At 46.5% G+C, this 8,851-nt stretch overlaps 1 long non-coding RNA gene across 1 annotated transcript; it reads right to left on the reverse strand.

Moving 5' to 3' along the window:
* Window positions 1-236: 236 nt before the first annotated feature.
* Window positions 237-8,851, reverse strand: LOC144582794 (uncharacterized). Its single transcript, XR_013536249.1, has 2 exons — window positions 7,791-8,851; window positions 237-5,891 (listed from the first exon to the last, which is right to left on the reverse strand). It is a non-coding gene; the product is annotated as an uncharacterized LOC144582794 (long non-coding RNA).

Genomic DNA, 8,851 nt, shown 5'->3' on the forward strand with positions numbered 1-8,851 from the left:
CAGAAATGGAAGCTGGGGCAGGGAAGGTTTCACTGAGCGGTGACCCTTGGTCTGAGTTTTGCAGGCTCATATTGTCACGATAGGAGGGAAAGAGAGTTCCAGCAGGGGGAACAGTTTATACAAAGGTCTACAGGAGTAAATCCCAGTTACTGAAGTGTAAAGGATGGAAAATAACTTTTTCTTCAGCCCTCTCAAGTTATTAGTTGGAATATAAACTGTAACAAAAGACAGGTCAGTCAGAGAAAAGCAAGTTTATTATCATGTAATCTTATAAACATATGGGAGACACCCAGAGATGAGCAGTTCTCAAAAAGGTGGGAATCCCAGCTTGCATGGCGTCTTCAGCAAAGAGCAGGACATTTTTCGAGAAGCAACAAGACAAAGGAAAAGGACTTTGATTCTCTAGGGGCAGTAAATTGTGGGAAGGCAAATACACGTGGGGAAAACTAGTTGGGAAAGCTTGTGAATGTCAGTTCCTCTGGTACCACCTCTGGGCTGATAAGGGTCTGTGATATTGTGAAATATGTATTTGGTCTTGCCTCCTCCTACAACTTCTAAAACCTTTGGAATCTCCAAAAAGATGTCTTTCCGTTTGCTATTGAGCCGACTGGTGGCAAAACCAAGGGAGGATGAGAGGGTTGGAAACTTCAGCCTCGCCCTCAGCCTCTAAGGAGGGAACAAGGGCAGAGTAATATAAAGCTGACCACCAACGGCCACGGATGCATCAGTCATGCCCATGTAATGAAGCTCCTTCAAAACCCAAGGCCGGGGCAGTGGCTCACGCCTATAATCCCAATATTTCAGGAGGCCAAGACAGGCAGATCATGAGGTCAAGAGATCAAGATCATCCTGGCCAACATGGTGAAACCCCATCTCTACTAAAAATACGAAGATTAGCTGGGTGTGGTGGCGCGTGCCTGTAGACTCCCAGCTACTCCAGAGGCTGAGGCAGGAGAACTGTTTGCACCTGGGAGGCAGAGGTCGCAGTGAGCCGAAATCCCGCCACTGCACACCAGCCTGGTGATAGAACGAGCCTGTATCTCAAACAACAACAACAACCAAAAAACCCCAAAAAGATGGGGTTCAGTGAACTTCCAGAGGTTTCTGAAGGGTGGTATGCCTGGAGCTTCCCCCATACCTCATCCTACACATCCATCTCTTCTTCTGAGTCCTTCGTAATATCTTTTATGATCAACCAGTAAATGTAACTGTTTCCTTTATTTCTGTGAGCTGCTCTAGCAAATTCATCAAACCCAAGGTGGGGGGGTCTTGGGAACCCCAATGTACAGCTGGTTGATCAGAAGCACGGGCAAAACGACCTGGTGCTGGCAGTCAGCACTGGAAGTAGGGGCGGTTTTGTGGGAGGAATCCTCAGCCCCTGTGATGTGACGCTGTCTCCCGGTAGATAGCGTCAGAACTGAGCTGAATGGGCGGACACGCAGCTGGAGCCTGCTGCAGAACTGACTGCTTGGGGTGTGGGTGGAAATCTCCATTCACGCAGTGTCAGGAGACACTCATCTAGTGAGAATACAGTGGGAGAAACAGACCTCAGGGTCCAGGTTGTCTTCAGTGGTTAATATTTATTCTCCCTTGTGGGGTTGGGGAAGTTATCTTTTGTCTTTGCAAATCTGTGTCCTGCTTTTGGGCAAATAGAGGAAGGGCAGAGAGCTGTCCTATATTTTCTTCTTATTTCAGCTCAACAATCCTTCGTATTTTGGGGTGGTGTATTCCAGTCTCCCACAGAAGCACAGGCTGTGGGGTGGACCGCTGGGGGGATGAAGCTTGAAAAGTAGCACAGGCCCCGTGGCTACAGCTTCACATGCCAGGCTGGAGTGTTACAGTCCGCTCCTGAGGCACTAGGGATCCATGGTGGACTTTGCAGCAGGGGAGTGACATGGACTTGTGTGTGCTACATAATGGTAATCTTTCCGGCAGTGCAAAGGGAGAATTGCAGAGGCAAGAATTTGGAAATATAACGATTCAGATGTGGGGGGTGTGGCAAATAATGATGCTGGAATCCAGACAAGAGTTTGGGAAGGAGGAGTGGGTCTGGAAAAGAAAGATTAAGCACAAGGTATAAAAGAGAGCAATATTATCAACCCATCTAAAATAAATTTTACAAATAATGTAACGAACCTGCTCTTACAGTTTCAGAAATTATAATCCAGTAAGTGTAATATAGAGGAGAGACAGCTGCTTACAATAACATAGTATGCATTTCAGTGTGAAATAGTCAGATATTTTCACCCATACTAAAATCATCATGAGAGTGCCAGCTTCAAGTACAACATGCTATCCTGTAGGATATTTTACGTGGCATTTCAGATACCTCGAGAGACATTGCCACGTATGATGTGGTCTTTCTGAAAACGTGGACGTGTCGTGGAGAAGCAGAGATGGAGAGGAAGAATCCAGGGAACGCCAGTGTCCTGGAGATGAGGTAAAAAAGCAGGATGGGCTTAAGATGCCGGGAGGAGAGCCCCAAGTGACCCGCCAGTCCCAGCCTCTCAAAGTGCTGGGATTACAGGAGTGAGCCACCACGCCTGGCTCCTGTTAGGTCAGTTTGTCAAGAATTCCCCTACCTTGCTGTATTTTTCTATCTACCAGCCCCCTCGCCACTCTGCTCCTTGGCTATAAATCTCCACTTGCAATGGGTGTATTCAGAATTGAGCCCCGAACTATACTGAGGTTTTTTTCTCCTCCTGTAATTGTTCCTGAGTAAAATCTATTTTTGCCACTCTAACTACTGTCAGGCTCTGGATTTCCTTAGCAGTTGTAAGGACTGGAGACTACAAAATGAGTGTGGGTACTCTGTGTGTGTGTGTGTGTGTGTGTGTGTGTGTGGGTGTGTGTGTGTGCGCGTGTGTGTGTGGAGACTGACGGAGATATAGAGGAGGGTAGATGAGGATAAATTACAATTCATTTGATATGAGTTCTATTTATAATATCTGAATTATTAGAAAACCACATCAAGTTTTGTTTTGTTTTGTTTTGTTTTGTTTCTTAAGAACTTTAGAAGGCTCCTAGCCCAGTGCTCCTGGATCATGTCACAGGCATTTTATCACTTGTCAGTTGAATCCAGGCGTTTGGTTGGCCTTCCAGTAAAACGAGAGGTAACTTAGTTAAAGAATGTGTTGGAGGCCGGGCGCGGTGGCTCACGCTTGTAATCCCAGCACTTTGGGAGCCGAGGCGGGTGGATCACGAGGTCAAGAGATCGAGACCATCCTGGTCAACATGGTGAAACCCCATCTCTACTAAAAATACAAAAATTAGCTGGGCATGGTGGCGCGTGCCTGTAATCCCAGCTACTTGGGAGGCTGAGGCAGGAGAATTGCCTGAACCCAGGAGGCGGAGGTTGTGGTGAGCCGAGATTGTGCCATTGCACTCCAGCCTGGGTAACAAGAGCGAAACTCCGTCTCAGAAAAAAAAAAGAATGTGTTAGAAATGGTCGTTGGAGTTTTCTGTTGGGCTCAGTCTCCTTGAGGAGGTGATGGACAGATCACAGGTTACCATTTCTCCATTTAGACCTGGGAAGAGGACAAGGACAATGCAATTTCTTTAAAAACGATTCTTCATTTGACACCAGGACAGCAACGCATGTACGTTTTAGTTGTGAAATTAAAATATTTAGAGCCCGATCTCCAGACCTCACTGAGGCAGCACAGCCCCTCTGCCCCTCTCTCCCAGCCTGCAGTAGAAGAATTCGCCTAATTCCATTTTACCTCCCTGACCTGCTGTGCTTATTATGTTACCTTTCTCCGATTCGCCAAATTGTTTAGTGCAGCTGAATCGGGCTGACGTTTTCATAATAAACTTCAGGACTAGTGGAGTTTTCAGAGTTGGTTTCTCTTTCCCTAATACGGTTTTCATTGATTCCGAGAGTTGCTATAACAGCAGAGGTTTTTTTACAATTCCCAGGCAGAGGTTCAGACATCCTTCTGAGTGGGTGTGCAAGATCACTCTCTCTCTTTGTGCAAAGATGGCTTCGATTTCTCCACAGCTTCCTCTCCTGCAGTAGCTCAGGAAGCATAAATGGGTTGGGGGATGAGGCGTGTGTGGAATGAAAATGTTTTGTAATTTCAAAGCAACCAAACAAAACAGATCCTTCAGAATGGTTTTATTTTCTGTGGCGACATAGTTGCGGGCACAAAATCTCTTTCTCTTCCTTAACCCGCATCTGTAGCCTTTTGCATTACCTCGTCACTAGCAGAAAATAGGATTTTTCACCTGCAGATGTTGAAGAGAGAAGAGGCTAGCCTCAACATTAGGTAGAAATTACCTGTCAAATTTGATCAATTCACAGAAAATCCAAATCCCCTTTGAAAAGGCACAGTTGATACTCAGAGATTAGCGGGGATGTCCTTATAGGTCCATTGTTTGGCTAAATGGTCTGCATATGCAGCATGTTTGCTAAATGAATGATACATTTGCATCTAAATGGCCCATAAATAATTCGATTCTGCGCCAGACAGTGCAATAAACAAGCCCCCTCCTCCTGCTGGGCTTGTGAGATGTGTGAGTGTGGACTCCGCTATTGCTTTGAGTCTGCTATTATTTGACAAGGCACTGGGGAAGGAGTACACGAATCTATTAACGAGAGCCAACTTCCATTATGAGCTGAGATTTGAGTGAGCAGGCAGAGAAATCTTCCATAATGTGCTGCTTTGGCCTCCAGCTCTCTGGGCAAAAAAAAAAAACAAAACAAATTTAAGATAATAAATAAGAGTGAAAGCTTGGACGTGATGCCCAACACCCCTCTGTGGCAATTCTACTTTGCATGTTGAGGAAGGAAGGTGTGAGGTGTTAATTACCATCTGTCTGCTGCTTTTTATAAGAGCATCGATTACCCATTCCTCGCATCCAATGGCACCATGGTGAGTATCTATAGCACACATGTGAGTGTGGGGCCCATGATCTACATTTGAGTTGATCCTCTGAGGGCTTTAGCTACGGTGCAGACACGGCCAGGTATGAGGATCATGCAGCTCTCCCTCCACGTCCAAACTCATGAGTTCCCGCTCTTAATTTGGAAGGTTGAAATTGAATGACGGCATTGACAGTTGTCAGTTTCCATGTGCAGTTACTGGTGCCTGTTAGGTCAAAACCGAGACTGTTTATGGCCTCTTTTCATGAGATTTGTGATGTTCTGTTCTTTTAAAAGGCTCCAATGGGACAATATACCTTCATGTAAGAAAGTGCAATATATTAAATCCAGTTACACAGGAAAGAAATATAGAAGGATGGTGATTCACTTTGCAAAAGAATTCACAATGGGATTCTTAAAGTGATAAATATTATATGTGGCACTTAGCATGTGATCTAGTTCATTGTTCTGGGACTGTGTCTTTGGGCTGAAGGCTGTCTACTTAGAGCTCTGGTGCTTCTTACTTCCGATTCTTCAGCCTTTGCTCCCCAGCTCATGCTGGCGTGAGGACAGTTGAGGACTCAGGTGAAAATCCCGGTGGTAGTTGCCTCTCATCCCCAGTTTTATTCCTGAAACTCCAAGTTTCTCATTTTTCACTTAGGCATAAATTGGCTCACTTAACCCAGGTTCCAGTGCCCTCTTAACTTGCCTTCCTGAGCGAGAATGCCTAAAGGCCAACACACCCACATTCCCCAGGTTCCCTGGCACTTAGGAATCCTCATATGATTTAGGGACTTAATCTTCTGGCAGGCATAGCTGGTTCTTCTGGGGCAGCTGGGGTGGAGTTTCTGCCCCTAGAGTTCAGTCTCTAGCATCAAGTTGCCAAGCAGCTCTGTACTGTAGCTGGGTGTTCTCTCTCTCGGCTGCTTTGCCCCTGGATGTCACTCTCTAGCCTTCCAGCTGGCACAGCAAAGGGAACTTTCTCTCCACCCTCTGAAGGTTGGATAATTGAGTCTGTTGACATAAACTGACAATAGGCAGATTAACAGGAGAAAAGGCATAGAAATTCATTAATATGCAAACACATGGGAGTCACACAAAGACTGGCCAGAGAAAAGCTTAAACACCTGCTTCCTAGGGGAGGGGAAAGCGGGGAATGCAGGTGGTTTAGGAGGAAGAGGAAACGTCTCCAGGGTATACGATGGGCCTGAAGAACAGATAATAGCCTGGGAGGAGGTTCTTCTGGGCCTCAGGGAGGTGGTGACCCGTTGTGGGAAGGTGAGGGGCAGAACCACACTGGGAACGAAGGTTGTCTCACGACGAAAATAAAGTCTCTCAGGTAATATCCCTCAAATGAATAGATGAAAAGTCTGTCTGGGTGGGGGCATGGTGATGAGTTTTGTTTTCATATTTGATGATTAATCCTCCCTGGCTAATAAAATTTCAGACAGGGATTTAAAGACACTTGTATTTCTTTTGGAAAAACTTCCCTCAGTCAAATAGGAAACTTCAGAGAAAGAGAAAGATAGACACACACACACACACACACACACACACACACAGAGAGAGAGAGAGAGAGAGAGAGAGAGAGAGAGCGCCCCTCCCTACCCTACCCTTGGGGTAAAAACAAGGTGAGAAAGAACTTTGAATTTTCTTTAATTCAGAGTGCTTGGCATGCCAAAACACCATATACTGGGATATGGTTTTCTGAGCCCCAGTGCTATAAATGACCTAATTTTTTTTATTGAACTAGCTAAAGTAGATGTTGTCTGTGACTAAAAGCCTTGACTGATATGCCCTCCCTTTCTTGTGTGTCCGGGGCACTCAAACACTGGGCAGCTGTATACAGTTGTGCAGAGAGTGCACTGCACAATCCAGAGTCGCCATTCACATAAGCTTACCAACACTGCCTTATGAATTACTATCCTCTTGAAAGGCTGCTTTCTTTCTTTAAGTTATCTTCTGCTCCTACTGCCTTAGTGTGGGCCTCTATTTCCACCTGAGTATGAAGGGAGGATTTTCTACAAAGATCATAACTCAGTCCACAAGACCTCTGAGAGATTAAACTCCTTAGGCTGTCCGTCTTCTTTCCACACTCTTAGAACAAATTTTTGAGGGGTTGGGTATATTAATTATCCATTTTATTTTCCGTATTTGTGAGTCTTTGACATCTTGGGACTTTGCAGACCTAGGGGGCAGACTGCCCAGCCCGGGGTTAGCTCATTGCTAGAGTGAGCAAACAGCTTACCTGAGAGCATGTATTTACTATGCAAACCAACCAGTCCGGAGTTTACACCCCCACTGTCTTTATTCTATCTGCTCCTGCAGTCTGTCTCCCTGCCCTACATCACCCCAGGGCCAGGAACCAGACAAATAGAGACCACCCCATAGCCTAGAGCCTGCCAAAGTGATCAAAACTGTCCAATCCTCAACCTGCTTGGCTGCTCACTCTGTTCCACCCATGCCTTCTGTGAAAACAGTAAGGGTTTTGCCCGTGCTTTTTCCTCATCCTCCTGCTTCCTGATTGACCTCATTCTTCCCTGTGTGGCCACACATGGTGTGATGTGCCCCCTCCTCTTGGGAACTGTAAGTGATAGACTTTTCTTTTAAAAGAAGATGTCTCCACGTCTGTCATCTCACCACAGAGGATCATATTCCAAAATGTTTGTCTGTGATCGTGAACTAGACAAGACAAAGCCCTGACCTCTTGACTGTCCTCTGCCTCAGGAAATACTGGCAGGATTCCCTGGGAACGCCTTCCTCCTCGCGGCTGTGATGAAGACTTCACCCAGGTGTCAGGGACAGGTCCGGGGCCCTCAGACTCAAAGTCTCTTTAATAATTTATTTCTGGGAACCCAGGTGATACCATATGAGTAAGATTCTGTAGCCTGCTCTGCTCTCGTAGAACTTGGATACAAATACATACCTTGTTTGCCCAGTACTCTGACTTGATTCTTGTATTTGGGAAAAAGTCCAGAATGCGTTGTAGTCATTCTACGCAATCCTTACACGTGCAGGGAATTTCAGAGTGATGAACCCTAGAAGAACCTTGTCAAGGTATTTTCTCTGTTCCTCTTTGTTGTTCAGTGCCTTTCCAGCCAGCCGTTTTCCCCTTGAATACATTCCTTCTGCCATCGCCTGCAGTGTTTGGGCCAAGGGCTCGAGACAGCTAGTTGACTCGCCCCAGTTTGGCTGCTGGACCTGTCTGCATTTCCCCACCTCGAGGGCTGTCGAGTGAGACAAAGGGCCCGCGAGCTGAGTCACTGAAGCAACAACAGAATGCAAGGCAAAGGTCTGCAGTTTATGAGGACATTGTGCTGTCTGCTTTCATGTCCTCTCAGTCTCTGTGTAAGCAATAAACTTGCTGCAGTTGAGATGCCTGAGAGGAGCAGAGACCCCTGCCCGTATTTTCCCTGGAGCCAAGCCTTTGTTTTAGCTCCTGGTGAAAAACAGGTTTAACCAGCCACCTTAAGGGCGCCATTGTATCTTTGAAATGTAAAATCTTTGAAATGTAAACTACTACCACAAGCCCCTTTAAACTGCTTTCTGAGCGGGTATCACAAGCCCCTGATAACTATTTTTTATGGAGTTTCTATTTCCTTTCTGTTTACCCTTTTCTTTCTACTGAGATTAAGTAAATGTAACAAGAAAAAAGTATAAAAGCTGTAACCCACAAGAATAAAATCGCTGTGGCTGCCGCTGCGCTGCCCAGCCCTCCAGACTCCACTTTTCTGTATTCTTTCTCTTCCACGCACTCTCTCTCTCAGGTTGAACGAGACACCTACGTTGGTGGTCTCGGGGACTCCCGCAGGGTTGGTGGTCTCGGGGACTCCCGCAGGGTTGGTGGTCTCGGGGACTCCCGCAGGGTTGGTGGTCTCGGGGACTCCCGCAGGGTTGGTGGTCTGGGGACTCCCGCAGGTCGGTAGTCCCCCCGGCAGACGTGCCGGACCCCGACAATCGCCCACAATTGATGATCCTGTCGCCTCT

Source organism: Callithrix jacchus, chromosome 5 (assembly GCF_049354715.1).
Source record: "Callithrix jacchus isolate 240 chromosome 5, calJac240_pri, whole genome shotgun sequence".
NCBI lineage: Eukaryota > Metazoa > Chordata > Mammalia > Primates > Cebidae > Callithrix > Callithrix jacchus.